We start from the raw sequence: 14439 nt of genomic DNA on the forward strand, positions 1-14439 counted from the left end.
TCGCTTGGCGCGCTCTCGGGGTCCTCGCGGTCACCTTGCATTCCGAGCACGGCCGTGTTAGGTATGCCTTTAATTGATGCTTGCCAAGATTAGACAACTTAGTGGCAGACGTCGGGCTAGGCTATCTGTTTAAGATCCTTTTTTTTCCCTGGTGGTCTTTTCAAGCTCGTGGGTGCATGGCCTCGAGGCGGCCCTGGATGGATTTTCTTGTTAAACTCCATACAGAACTAATTAGGAAAGAAGAAACCTTAAGAGGAGCTGTTTGCTGTCTCAGAAGAAATGCCCATTCTTCTAGAATCGATGGAGAATGAAGTGGGGGTAAGAGAGACACGTCGGGTTTCAATGGCCTGTGTATGGATGGGAGTCCCAGGGAGTCGAGTGCTCTTGGGAAGCACCTCCCCAAACTGTCCATTGCTCCTGGCAGTTTAAGGATGATCTGCCCCACTCTGAGTCCTCACCATCCAGGGCTGACTGTAAGAAGTGAAGCACCTTTTAGGCCCGGGAGCTGGTGTTCCATATGGCTTCTAGTCCTGCTAGTCTTTGGGTGGATGGAGGTGGTGAAATTAATCAGAAACAATACTTCCACTCCTCTCTAGGTGCCCTTGGAATAGGACCATCTGAAAGCAGTTCTCCATTCTGGTCACTTGGCTAGGAGACTGTGAACAGCTTGGCCCTGACATCCCTGCATGAAAAGTTGAAACAGAGTTCAGTTCACACCCACATACTGTAAGTGTCTCTAAGATTAAATAACTGTTAACCGTTTACCGTAATTGCTCTCAGTATATACCTCAGCCTGCATTTCCTAAGACTAAGGACATTCTACATATCACAATACCATTATCACACCGAAGAAACTTAATAATCTATTATTACTTAATATCCAGTCCACTTTCAAATGTCCCCACTTGCCGAAAACAAGTCTTATATATTGGTTTGGTAGGAAAAGTCATGCATTGCATTTGTTGTGTTTGTCTCTTTTAATGTACAACAGTCCTCCACCTTGTTTGTTTTCATGGCATTAACTTTTTGGTTTCTCTATTTGTCTTTTTCTTCCGCCGGTGTTATTTGACTTTTCTTTTAGCTCCTGAACTTCCTGTAAGCTGGAAGGAAGGTTTAGAGACTTGATTCGATGGCTAGAATCCTGCATAGGTTACATGGTACTCTTCATGTTGTTTCCCGCTAGGTAAAACATAGTATTAAATAGTAAACACATAAAATCAATTGTCCAAATATTTATGGTCACTAGGGTAAAGAGGTGACCTCCAAATCTCTCTATTATAAAGAATTAGGAAAACTGTTTCCCTTCTGTGGTTAATAGGTAATCTATCAAATTAAAGACTTTGGAACTATTTGGAGGAGAAAGTCTTAGATCTCTACAGAAGAGACAGAGGTTACACAAGACTAATGTACAAAGAAGATAAACGATATTCTCATAAGATGTTACTCATGGTAGTGTCCCTAAGGGGTAATGGATGGACTAACATGACCAGCCCTGGGTCTGAAAACCAGTCTGTAAAACTGTATCTTTGACTCATTCAACTATGCAAGACATTGTTAGAGGCACCAGGAACAGATGAGTGAACAAGATTGACAAGGACCCTATAAGATTCAGACTCTTAGAGGAAGACAAGTAGGCAAGATCATTTCTGAGGGCTCATGGATGCTGTGAAGCTGATAAGGGGAATCTGATGGAGAATGTGATGCTCTAAAAGCAGATCACGGGGTTGAAATCTCTGAGGAACCATTGACATTGTAAGAAAAATATCACAACAGTAATCAGCTCTGTCCCATCCACTCCACTGGGTGGGTGTGTGCTTTTAGTGCAGCGTATTTCAACATCAGTTGTGAACCTTTAAAGACAAATTCATTCACCTAGGTGGACAGATTAATACTAATTTGGATCATTCTGGCACCTGCAGCTTCAGATTACCTAGTGGTAGATGCATCATAATGTGTGGTGAATTGAGTTGAATACCAGCTTCATTCAAAGAGCAGTGAAGCTATGGTCTCTGTGGTGTGTGGACTACTTTAGAGTTCCTGGTGATAATTCTGGTAAAAGTAGTGATGCTTTCTACAGGGCCTTGTGATATATATTTTTAAAAGATTTAACAAAATCCAGGAGGAGTTCCCTATATTTACCTGAGCATACCTGACCTAAACTCCCAGCTCCATCTCCTTCAACTCCTTTTACCAAGATGTGCAGTATTGATTGTACTGTTCTTTCCACAAAATCAAGTGTGTCTGAATCGTGTATTTAACCACTACCAAGCCCAGCCACGAGCACCACCCCTTATTGTAACCCACACATTTGCATCAAGACTGTAAACGTGGCCCACCATTTCTTTTTGTTTACTAACTCATTGGCCTGACTGCTTCTTCCTTATCAAAGCCTTTTTCTGCAAAATCACTTATGATAGTTTGAAGGTTCTCTGAAAATAATAGGGCTGAATATAGGGATCAAAACTGGTATGCAACAAAAGTTTAGATAGTAGCAGTGTAAGTCAAGGACTTGGTTGGCACTGCATAAGTAATCAGATCTAAATTATGATTGAGATTATTTTCCTGGTTCCAGCCCTGGCAGGTTGCTGTGCCTTTTGCAGAGGGTAAAGTGATTGCTGCCCTGCTGCACGCCTTTATCACAGCCATTCTTCACCCCACCTGGGCTGACAGTTCACCTCACTAAGTCAAGGAGGTCCATTAATAACAAAACCAGACAGGTTTCACTGCAAATAGATTCATATACTGAAAAAATCGACCTCTAATTTGGAAGAATGCTTTAGGACATTAATATTATATTTTATAAATTCTTTTTTTTTAATTTTAGAAAAGGTATATTTCAATACTCATTTTTAAAATGTTTTGAATGTCCTTTGAGTAACCAGCAGGTATATGTGCTCATAGCTGCCAAAACCTCCCTGGAATGCAAAACAGAGCCATGGACAACAGATGGGGGTAAGAAATTCTTCTAAATGAAGTAAGTGAGACAGAAAGCTCCAAAACCTTTAAGAGGTTATTTCCTTTGAAGCAGTCTCCTTTTTCCTCGTGTAGCATTTATCAGCTTGTGATTGAGTTATCTATTGCTGCTGCACAAGTTCCCCCAAAAAATAGTTGCTTGCAAAAATGTCAGTTTAATATTTCTCACAATTCTGAGGGTTGGTTGTGTAGTTCCTCTCTGGTTTTGTCTGGGCTCGCTCATATGGATACATTCAGCTGCAGCAGGAGTTGGCCAAATTTTCTGTAAAACAGGATTAGATAGTAAATATTTTAGACATTGTCTCTGTTACATATTCTTATTTATTTATTTTTTACAAACTATTAAAAACCCAAAGCTATTCATAGCTCGAGGGCCATACAAAAGCAGGCTATGGCCTACAGGTTGTTGATCCCTGAACTGGAGAATCAGCTGAGCCGAAAAGTCCAAGGTGACCTCACTTATGTGTCTGCTGTTGGCTCCATGTGGCCTCTCATCCTGCAGTAGGCTATGTTTTTGGTCTGTGGGCAACATCCAGAAGAAGGCAAGCAGAAGCTGTAAAACTTCTTAAGGCCTAGGTTTGGGAGTCACACAAGGTTATATAGACCAAATTCTGCAGAACTAAGCAAATTGTGAGGCCTCTCCAAATCCAAGGGACAGGCAAATGGACTCTGCCTCTTGATAGGAGGAGCTGCAGATAATGTGGCCAGAATTAGCAGAATGAAGTGGCAGGAACCTTATTCAAATAACTTCAAAGTAAATCATCGAAGTTTGAATTTATGATGTCTGTTGGCGGCTATTGTTCTTACTTATCTCCCCAAACTACCCAAGCCTGTTTATAATTCTGTGAGCACTCACTTATAACTTGGCTCAGGGTTTGTTTACAAGTATAAACAAGTAAACTGCCATGAGATTATCAGCAACCTGAGGGAAGAGACAGGCCCTACCAGACTGCCTTGCTGTGACATGTCTTCAATACATATATAAGGAATTTAGTTGGATAGCCTTACTGAGGTTTCAAGTCAGGTTATTTGCTTACTTCACAAAAGCAAAATCAATTTAAGAATCCTTCACTATCTACAAATTCCAGAAGAAAAGCATTCATCAAAGAGTTACATTTCACACTCAATTACCATCTGATCAATCACATGGAAAACTTGCCAGCAATTTTCCAAACATATAATCAAAAGTTAGGAAGCCATATGGCTAATGATAAGTTTGAACTAGCAATCACCTTTAAGGATATGTTACATTTTAACCTTAAATTTGTTTGCAGATGAAAATCAAAATGTAACAACAGTTTTTTGTAATATATGCTATATATGTTTCAAGGCAGAAATGGTTCTGGACAAGATTTCTAATTTACAGGAAATGCTGCTACTAATTGTTCAGCTGAATTTTTCAGTATGTGTTTTCTCCAAACTCTCACTGTGACTGTCTTTTCCACCTGATGGAAAGCTTTGACAATTTATTATGCTTAGAGGCAGCTGGGGTATATTTCTAATTGATGATTTGTTATCTTATATTTCTTACTTGACTATCCACATCTTTCATTCTCTTCAGCATTTTCCTCCAGCACTTCCTGTCTTACTGAATTTGATATATGACACTGCCTTTGTGCAAATGCAGAGAGTATCTTCAGCCTTTCTTCTGCCTCCCTCCTTCAGATTACAAATACATGTAAGAGTCATGCTAGTAACACATATATGACATCCTAACATTAACACAATATATTCACATACACTATATCACTTGATTATTAATACTCCAATACTGTGGAGGTAGATAACTGTCATTACCATCATTTGGCAAGTAGAGAAACGTGAACAAATGTCTCAGAGATACCTCAAACTTAACATGTCTAGGCCAACTTCAGCACCTTCCCATAAAATCTGCTTATTCTCTTGATTCCTGATTTAGATAAAGCAGCCCCATTTATCACTCATCCAAGTTCAACTCTCACTTCGTCCTTCTCTCTATTCCACATGTCCAGTCAGTTACCAAGTCCCTGTGGATTCTCTCTCTCTCTCTGTCCCTCTCCTCTCTGAGACGCCTGCAGCCAAGAAAGCCTCATTCTTTATCTAGGTTTGTATCGGAGCCTTCTGTCTGCTTCCCTAACTTCCAAGTTGCCCATAAGGATCTTCACATTACCACTAGGCTGTCTTCCTCAAACCCAGATCTTGTCATGCATTCCTATTTTAAATTGGTCAGTGACTTCCCACAGGGCACAATGGAAAGGGCTACAGAACTCTTTGTAATCTGCTCCAGGCTACTAGCTCCTGCTAGGCATGCATTTTCATGTACTATCATTGTGCCCACTGTTCCCTCAGAGTACAGTTTCACTCTCTGAGTTCCTCTATCCCAGAACTACACCCATCTGACTCATCCGAGTCCCACAACCACTATAGCAATGCTTCTCAAAACTAAATGTGCGTAGGAATCACTGGAGAATCTTATTAAAAGAAGATTATGATTCAGTAGGTCCTGGATAGGGCCGGAGATTCTGCCTATTAACAAACCAACTGTGCAGGGCACGGTGGCTCATGCCTGTAATCTGAGCACTTTGGGAGGCTGAGGTGGGTGGATTGCTTGAACTCCTGAGTTCAAGACCAGCCTGGGCAACATGGCAAAATCCTGTCTCTACTAAAAATACAAAAATTAGCCCAGCATGGTGATGTGCAGCTGTAGCCCCAGCTACTCAGGAGGCTGAGCTGGGAGGATTGCTTGAGCCTGGGAGGTCGAGGCTGCAGTGAGCTGTGAGTGCACCACTGCACTCCAGCCTGGGTGACAGAGCAAGACCTTGTCTCAAAACAAAAATAAAAACAGACAACTCACCAATTGGTGATAGGATACTGCTGGTTGTTAGACTGCAATTGGAGTAGCAGTAGTCTAGAGCTGCACTGTTCAATAGAACTTTCTGCAATGATAAAAATGCTCTTACATGTTTTCTGATATTGTAGACACTAATGACATGTAGCTATTGAATATTTAAAATCTACCTAATGAGACTGGGAGCTTAATTTTAAATTTTGCTTAGTTTAAATTTCAGTAGCTACATGTGACTAAGTGGCCACCTTGTTGAATAATGCAGATATATAGGAATCCCTTTTCATCCTTCAAGACTCATTCAGACTTCTGGTTTTCAGTCCAGCATGTAAAGCCTTAGAAGTCACCACTCCATCCTAATAACAAGTAAAAAGCCAAGCAAACTGAAAAATACTTAATTCTTCATATATTTGTTGGAAAAGTGAGATCATGGGGCAAACTGCATCTTCCAAACTGGAGAGACAGACAGGTAGTAGATATAGAGAATTACAAAATTAAAAAAGAAAAGAAAAAAATGACATTTTGAACTGGACAAATAAAAACAAACAACAAAACAAACAGAAAACACAGAGAATTATAACTTACTGGAGCAGAAAACCATGAGCTGCAACCACTACAGGAACCAATGCTGGGATAAGAAAACCTAAACTGTTAAGTGGTGAATTGCTAGAAGTTCTGTGTGGGCAAGTCTGAGAGTTAAAAACATCAGGGGGACCCAGTCATGGTGGGTGGAGCCCATACTTTTTGTGTGATTTAACTTCTGGAGTTCTACCAGGTTCACACAGTGAATATCAGAGAAAAATCCCCCAGTGCTTCTAGCAGGGGGAGGGGAAAAGAAACCATTTTGAAATGTGCCAGAACATTCTGTTCTTAACAAGAGCTGTGCTCAGCAGAAAGTAGCTAAGTGGAATCTAGCCTGCTGGGGTTTTACCAGAGCCTAACTGACCTGGGGGAAGGGAATTGCCCAACTTAAAAAAAAATAATAATAATTGAGGGAATTTGTTTCTAGTAGACTGTTTTGGAAGAAATGTCAAAAAAAAAATTCCTTTAGAGAGAAGGAAAATAATATAGGTCAGAAATTTTGATCCATATAAAGAAAAGAATAGCAATGGAGAAGGAATAAATGAAGACAAAACCATTGTGGCATGGTTTGAATCTGTGTTCCCACTCAAATCTCACTGCTGGAAGTGAGGCCTGGTGGGAGGCAACTGGATCATGGGAGTGGTTACTCGTGGCTTAACATCATCACCCCCTTGGTGCTGTCATTGCAATAGTGAGTTCTCATGAAATCTGGTCAGTTAATAGTGTGTGGCACCTCACTCCCCGCCCATACCTGCCAACACTTCCTCCTGCTCTGGCCGTGTGAAGAGTTGGCTTCCCCTTCCCCTTCCACCATAATTGTAAGTTTTTTTGAGGCTTCCCCAAAAACTGAGCAGATGCTGCCATGCTTCCTATATAGCCTGTGGAACCATGAGTCAATTAAACCTCTTTGCTTTATATATTACCCAGTTTCAGGTATTTGTTTATGGTAATATGAGAACCAACTATTATATATATTTTTAAAAATTCTTAATTGATCTGACAGATAATAGTTTGTTCCAAATAGTAATAATGTATTTGATTATGTATGTTTGTGTATGGCTATATATAGCCGAAATGAATGAAAGCAATGACACAAGGATGGAATGGAGAAATGACGATTATTTTGTTATTATAAGGTATTCACACTACCCATGAAGTGGTATAGTGTTATTTGAAAGATGACTTGAATTTATTATAAATGTATATTGCAAACTCTAGGGCACCTACTAAAAAAAGTTTTAAAAAATAAATATAACTAATATGCTAAGAAAAGAAAGAAGATAGAGTCATATGAAATGCTCAGTTAAAATCATAAAAGGCAGAAAATTTGGAGGGCAAAAAATAGGAACAAAGAACAAGGGTGACGATTTAGTTTGGATATTCATCCCCTCCAAATGTCATGTTGAAATTTGATTCCCAGTGTTGGAGATGGGGCCTGGTGGGAGGTATTTGGGTCATGGAGGCAGATCACTTATAAGTGGCTTGGTGCTTTCCTGCACCAAGTGGATTCTCAGCTCTGTTAGTTCGTATAAGAGCTGGTTGTTTAAGAGAACATGACATCCCTCTCCTCTCTCACTTGCTCCCTCTCTCGCCATATGATGCCAGCTCCACTTCCCCTTCCACCATGATTGTAAGTTTTCTGAAGCCCTAATCAGAAGCAGATGCTGGCACCATGCTTCTTGTATAACCTGCAGAATTGTGAGGCGAATAAATCTCTTTTCTTTGTAAATTACACAGCCTCAGGCATTGTTTTATAGCAATACAAATGGACTACCAAGTGACAAGTAGAAAACAGTAACACGTACAGACTGGGAGCAGTGGCTCACACCTGTAAACCCAGCACTTTGGGAGGCTGAGGTGGGAGGATCACTTGAGGACAGGAGTTTGAGACCAGCCTGCCAACATGGTAAAACCCCATTTCTATTAAAAATACAAAAATTAGTCAGGTGTGGTGTTGCACACCTGTAGTCCCAGCTACTTGGGAGGCTGAAGCAGGAGAATCACTTGAACCAGGAGGTGAAGGCTGTACTGAGCCAAGACCACACCCACTGTACTCCAGCTTGGATGACAGAGCAAAACTCCATTATAAAAAAGGAAAGAAGGAAAGAAAGAGAGAGAGAGAAAGAGAGAAAAAGAAAGAGGTAATAAATATGGAAGATATTAATCCAGCTATATCAATAATCACTTTGAATGTCCATGGTCTAAATGCACCAATTAAAAGACAGACAATGTCAGAGTCAATCAAAAGATAAGACCCAATTATGTATTGTTTACAAAAAACTCATTTTAAATATAAATATATAAATTAAAAGTAGATGGATAGGGAAAGATATATCATGTTAACACTAATTTTAAAAAGCTAGGGTAACTACAGTAATTTCAGGCAGAGCAGACTTCAGAGCAAGGAAAGTTATCAAGGATAAACAATGACATTACATAATGATACAGGGATACATTCTCCAACAAGACATAACGATTCTTAATGCGAATACACTTAAAAACAGAGCATCAAACTATGGGAGACAGAAACTGTTAAGATGACAAGAAGAAATAGATGAATCCACCATTGTAGTTGGAGATTTCAACATTCCTCTAACAGATGTGGACACATTCAGCAGGCAGAAAATCAGTAAGACTATAGTGGAACTCAACAACACCATCAATCAACTGGATATAATGGACATCTTAGACTATCTTATCCAGTAACAGCAGAATACACATTTTTCTTAATCTTACATAAAAAATTCTGCAAGATAGGTCACATTCTGGGCCATAAAACACACCATAATACATTTAAAAGAATAAAAAACATACAACGTCTGCCCTCAGACTACAGTGGATTTAGATTAGAAATCAATACCAGAAAGATAGCTGAAGAATCCTCAAATACTTGGAGATTAAACAACATGCTTCTAAATAAAACATGGGTCAAAATGTAACTGTCAAGGTAAATTTTAAAATATTTTCAACTAAATGAAAATAAAAGCACAACTTATCAAACTTCATGGGATGCAATGAAAGAAGTGCTTAAAGGGAAATTTATAGTATTGAATGCATATATTAGTAAAGAAGAAAGATCCAAAAATCAATCATATAAGCTTTCATCTTAGGAAACTAGAAAAAGAAGACCAGATTAAAATCAAAGAAAGATAAAAATTATAGCAAAAATTAATGAAATGAAAACATGAAATCAATAGAAAAAATCAATGAAGCTAAAAACTGGTTCTTTGAAAAGATCAATAAAATTGATAATTATCTAGCCATGCTAACTGTATTAGGCCATTCTTGCATTGCTATAAATAATTACCTGAGACTTGATAATTCATAAAGAAAAGAGGTTAAATTGGCTCATGATTCTGCCGGCTGTACAAGCATGTCACTGGCATCTGCTTGGCTTTTGAAGAGGCCATAGTGAGCTTTTTAGTCAAGGCAGAAGGCAAAGCAAGAGCTGGCAGATCACGGCAAAAGCAGGAGCAAGAGGGAGGTGGAGGAGGTGCCACACACTTTTAAGTTACTAGATCGCATGAGAACTCACTCACTGTCTGTGGACAGCACCAAGCTGTGAGAAATCCACCCTCAGGACCCACACACCTCCCACCAGGCCCCACCTCCAACACTGGGGATTACATCTCAACATGATATTTGGATGAGGACAAATACTCAAACTATATCACTAAGAGAAAAGAGAGAGGACACAACATGCTAATATCAAAAATGAAAAAGGGGACACTAGAGAGCCCAGAGACATTGAGAGGGTAACCAAAAAATATTCTGAACAATTCTAGGTCCACAAATTTGATAACCTAGATGAAATGGAAGAACTCTTTGAAAGACATTATTTGCCAAAACTCAACCAAGAAGAAATAGACAATCTGAACAGGCTTATGTCTATCAAGAATATTGAATCAATGATTAATAATCTTACAAAATAGAAAGCAGCAGGCTCACATATGTTCACTGGTGAATTCTACCAAAAATTAAAGGAAACTTCAGAAGATAGAAGTAAGAGCTTCTGGCTGGCTGACCACATGAGGGTTCCTGGAGCGGGGGCATACCCAGGGAAGACACAGAAATGCCACGCACCTTCCTCCATACCTCACCCTACGCATCACTTCATCTGTATCCTTTGTAATAAACTTGCAAATTTAAAAAAGAAGAAGATAAAATCAGAGAGAATACTTCTTATTCTATGAGGCTAGCATTACTCTAATACCAAAACCAGACAAAGGCATTACAAGAAAACTACAGACAGATAACTTACATGAACATAAATGCAAATATCCTCAACAAAAGATTATCAAATCAAATCCAACAATGTTAAAAGGTATTATATGCCACAAGTAAGTGAGATTTATTGTATGTAAGTCTGGTTCAACATTCAAAAAAATCATTGAATATAATCTATCACATCACAAGACTAAAGAAGAAAAATCACATGATCATATCAATAGATACAGAAAAAGCATTTGACAAAATCTAGCACCCATTAATGGATAAAATAACAACGACTCGGTAAACAGAAATAGTGAAACTTCCTCATCTTGGTTTTTAAAAACCTATTAACAAAACCCTCCCTATCAAAATACTAATGAAATTCTTCATGGAACAGTTCTAAAATTTATATGGAACCTAAAAGACCCAGAATAGCCAAAGCTATCCTAAGCAAAAAGAACAAAACTGGAGGACGCACATTACCTGACATCAAATTATGCTATAGTAAAACAGCATGGTACTGGCATAAAAACAGACACATAGGCCAATAAAACAAAACTGAGACCCAGGAACAAATCCACACACCTACCACGAACTCATTTTTACAAAGTTGCCAAGAACATATGCTGGGCAAAAGACAATCTCTTCAAGAAATGGTGCAGGGAAAACTGGATATCCATATGCAAAAGAATGAAACTAGACCCCTATCTCTTGCCATATACAAAAATCAAATAAAAATGGATTAAAAACTTAAATATAAGACCTCAAACTATGAAAGTACTACAATAAAACGTTGGGGAAACTCTCCAGGACATTGGTCTAGGCAAAAATTTCTTGAGCAATACCTCACAAGCGCAAGCAACCAAAGCAAAAATGGATAAATGGGATCACATCAAGTTAAAAAGCTTCTGCACAGCAAAGGACACAATCAAGAAAGTGAAGACACAGCCCACAGGATGGGAAAAAATATTTGCAAACTACTTATCAGGCAAGGGATTAATAAGCAGAATATGTAAAGAGCTCAAACAACTCTATAGGAAAAAAATCTAATGATGCAGAAAAATATAGGCAATAGACTTGAATAGACATTTTTCAAATGACATACAAATGGGAAACAAGCATAGGAAAAGGTGCTCAACATCACTGATCATCAGAGAAATGCAAATCAAAACTACAATGAGATATCATCTCACCCCAGTTAAAATGGGTTATATCCAAAAGACAGGCAGTAACAAATGCTGGCAAGGATGTGGAGAAAAGGAAAACTTCATACACTGTTGGTGGGAATGTAAATTAGTACAACCACTAGGGAGAACAGTTGGAGATTCTTTCAAAAACTAAAAATTGAGTTACCATATGATCCGGCAATTTCACTGCTGGGTGTATACCCAAAAGAAAGGAAAGAGATATCTGCACTCCTATGTTTGTTGCAGCACTGTTTAAAATAGCTAAAATTTGCAAGCAAGCTAAGTGTCTATCAGCAGATGAATGGATAAAGAAAATGTGGCATATATACACAATGGAGTACTATTCAGTCATAAAAAAGAATGAGGTCCTGTCATTTGTAACAATAAAAATGGAACTGGAGGTCATTACGTTAAGTGAAATAAGCCAGCCACAGAAAGACAACAAACATTGTGTGTCCTCACTTGTGGGATTTAAAAATGAAAACAATTGAACACATGGACATAGAGGGTAGAAGGACGGTTACCAGAAGCTGTGAAGGGTAGTGAGGGTCTTGGGGGGTAGGTGCAGATAGTTAATGAGTACAAAACAAAATAGAAAGAATAAATAAGACCTACTATTTGATGGCACAACGGGGTGACTACCGTCAATAACAACTAGTTAGTGGTCTTTCTCAGCAGATGCCACTCCCACAGAGCCCTACAAGCTAAGATCCACTGGCTTGAAATTCTTGCTGCCAGCACAGCAGTCTGAAGGCGACCCGGGATGCTTGAGCTTGGTTGGAGGACTGGTGCCTTAATGTCTGGGAACATTAAATGAGCACTTATCCTTTGACCCAACAATCCCATTTCTAAGATGTCTCCCAAAGATACACTTGCAAAAATATAAAATTATAGCACAAATCTATTTATGGTAACCTTATTTGCTACAGTAGAAAACAAGAAACAACCTAAACGTCCAGCTATAGGGAGTGTTTTAATAAACTGTAGTTCTCTATTAAGCAGTAGAGAACTATGCAACTGTAAAAACAAATGAGGAACACTTCTATATGCTGGTATGGAACAATTGGCACGACATAGTAAGTGAAGTAAAGCAAGATGTAGTACAATGTTTGTGGTGTGCTACCTTTTGTGTGAAGGAAACAAATATGTAAACATTTGTTTACATTTTGAAAAAAGAAACGATGAAATGACATACTAAAAATGGATGAAAATGGTCTCTTTCATTGGGAGAGAGGGTGTAGGATGAAGAAACAACTACAGAAGGAAACATTCTGTGGATGCATCTTTTTATATAGTTTTGGCTTTGGAACCGTATAAATGGATTATGTAATTATACAATGGGAAAGACAAACCCCTGAAATTGAAAACAAACCAAACAGAAATAAATGATTCTAATTATATATCACTTTGGCACTGAAATTGTGGAGAGAAAATAATTCTTTCATTTTAAATTTTAGTAGACCTCTAGTAGGATATATTCTAAAGGAAAAAGAACCACAAAAAAAACTTACACTGCATTTGGTTGTCTTATTGTAGTACTAATAATAACATGATACAGAAAAAGAAAAGCAAATATTTGTTTTAATTCCCTTAGGAACTGAGTTTTTCACAGTAAAAAAAAAAAAGAGATCCAAGTATAAAATCAAAGAAGTTACATAAAAATTTAACAGAATAATGACTGCAATGGATTAAAACATCAACTACATACAAATTTGTGAGTTCATTGTGATACTTTAAAAAATGCATTGGTTTCCATGGGAGGTTGCAAGATCACTAAGTGACTACTATAAGCATAAGAAGAAAGAAGTAACAATTTATTACTCTTTCCTCACATGAGATAGTTGTACAAGTAGAATAATTTTGTCTTTACTATTCACAGAGTTTTAAGACTTCAGATGTCTTGATTTAGGTTATATATTTTTGACTTAAAAAAAAACAAATAGAAATAGAACAAAAAGTAACAATAGAAAAATAGAAAACTAAATTTGTGAAACATGGCTGAAATAGTGCCTGGGTGCTGTATTATAAATAAATAATAAACAACAGTTCTGCATCAAATAAGTTTGACAAAACATGGTGAATATTAATAGTAATGGATTATATTACCTTGAATAAATAAAGAACCCATGAATTCATAATGACACTCAAAGTAAAGGTGGAAGTGGAAGTGAGCTCCTTTCTTTCAAAGACTGCAGCCTACAAAATGTAGAAGAAATTATAGAATTAGAAAAATCACCATTTTGCAACCACCATTGGAATAATTCAAGCAAGATCACCTATAGATGCTAAAATTATTAAATGAAAGGTTTTTGAGGATTATTGGGCAACATGATATTTATAATATTGTATCTCACCCACAGATTACTTATTTTTTGTTTTTATTATTTATTTACTTATTTATTTATTGAGACAGAGTGTCACTCTGTCACCCAGGCTGGAGTGCAGTGGCACAATCATGGCTCACCACAGCCTCAACCTCCCAGGCTCAGGTGATCCTTCCACCTCAGCCTCCTGAGTAGCTAGGACTATAGGTGCCTGCCACCATGCCTGGCTAATTTTTGTATTTTTTGTAGAGATGGGGTTTTTCTATGTCACTCAGGCTTGTGTTGATGTCCTGGGCTCAAACAATCTACCCTCCTAGGCCTCCCAAATTGCTGGGAT

At 38.2% G+C, this 14439-nt stretch overlaps 1 protein-coding gene and 1 long non-coding RNA gene across 4 annotated transcripts in view; one reads left to right on the forward strand and one right to left on the reverse strand.

The window, feature by feature from the left end:
* Positions 1-23: 23 nt before the first annotated feature.
* On the reverse strand, positions 24-6476 carry LOC105713602 (uncharacterized). Of its 2 annotated transcripts, none has more exons than XR_001106592.3 (3): positions 6383-6476; positions 3143-3235; positions 24-682 (listed from the first exon to the last, which is right to left on the reverse strand). It is a non-coding gene; the product is annotated as an uncharacterized LOC105713602 (long non-coding RNA). The 2 variants fall into 2 exon arrangements; XR_010343488.1 differs by having other exon boundaries at positions 24-1100.
* The window catches only part of NMD3 (NMD3 ribosome export adaptor), a 116496-nt gene continuing 102159 nt past the window's right edge, over positions 103-14439 (forward strand). The window contains exons 1-2 of one of the 2 annotated variants that reach the window (XM_012447358.2): positions 103-318; positions 597-726. The gene's annotated coding sequence lies outside the window, so the exon portion shown is untranslated. Of the gene's footprint in view, positions 319-589; positions 727-14439 lie in introns of those variants that run through there. The other variant, XM_064378878.1, reaches the window with a different exon arrangement.

This window comes from Aotus nancymaae, unplaced genomic scaffold (assembly GCF_030222135.1).
Source record: "Aotus nancymaae isolate 86718 unplaced genomic scaffold, 86718_ANA_hifiasm-v0.15.2.pri h1tg000019l, whole genome shotgun sequence".
NCBI lineage: Eukaryota > Metazoa > Chordata > Mammalia > Primates > Aotidae > Aotus > Aotus nancymaae.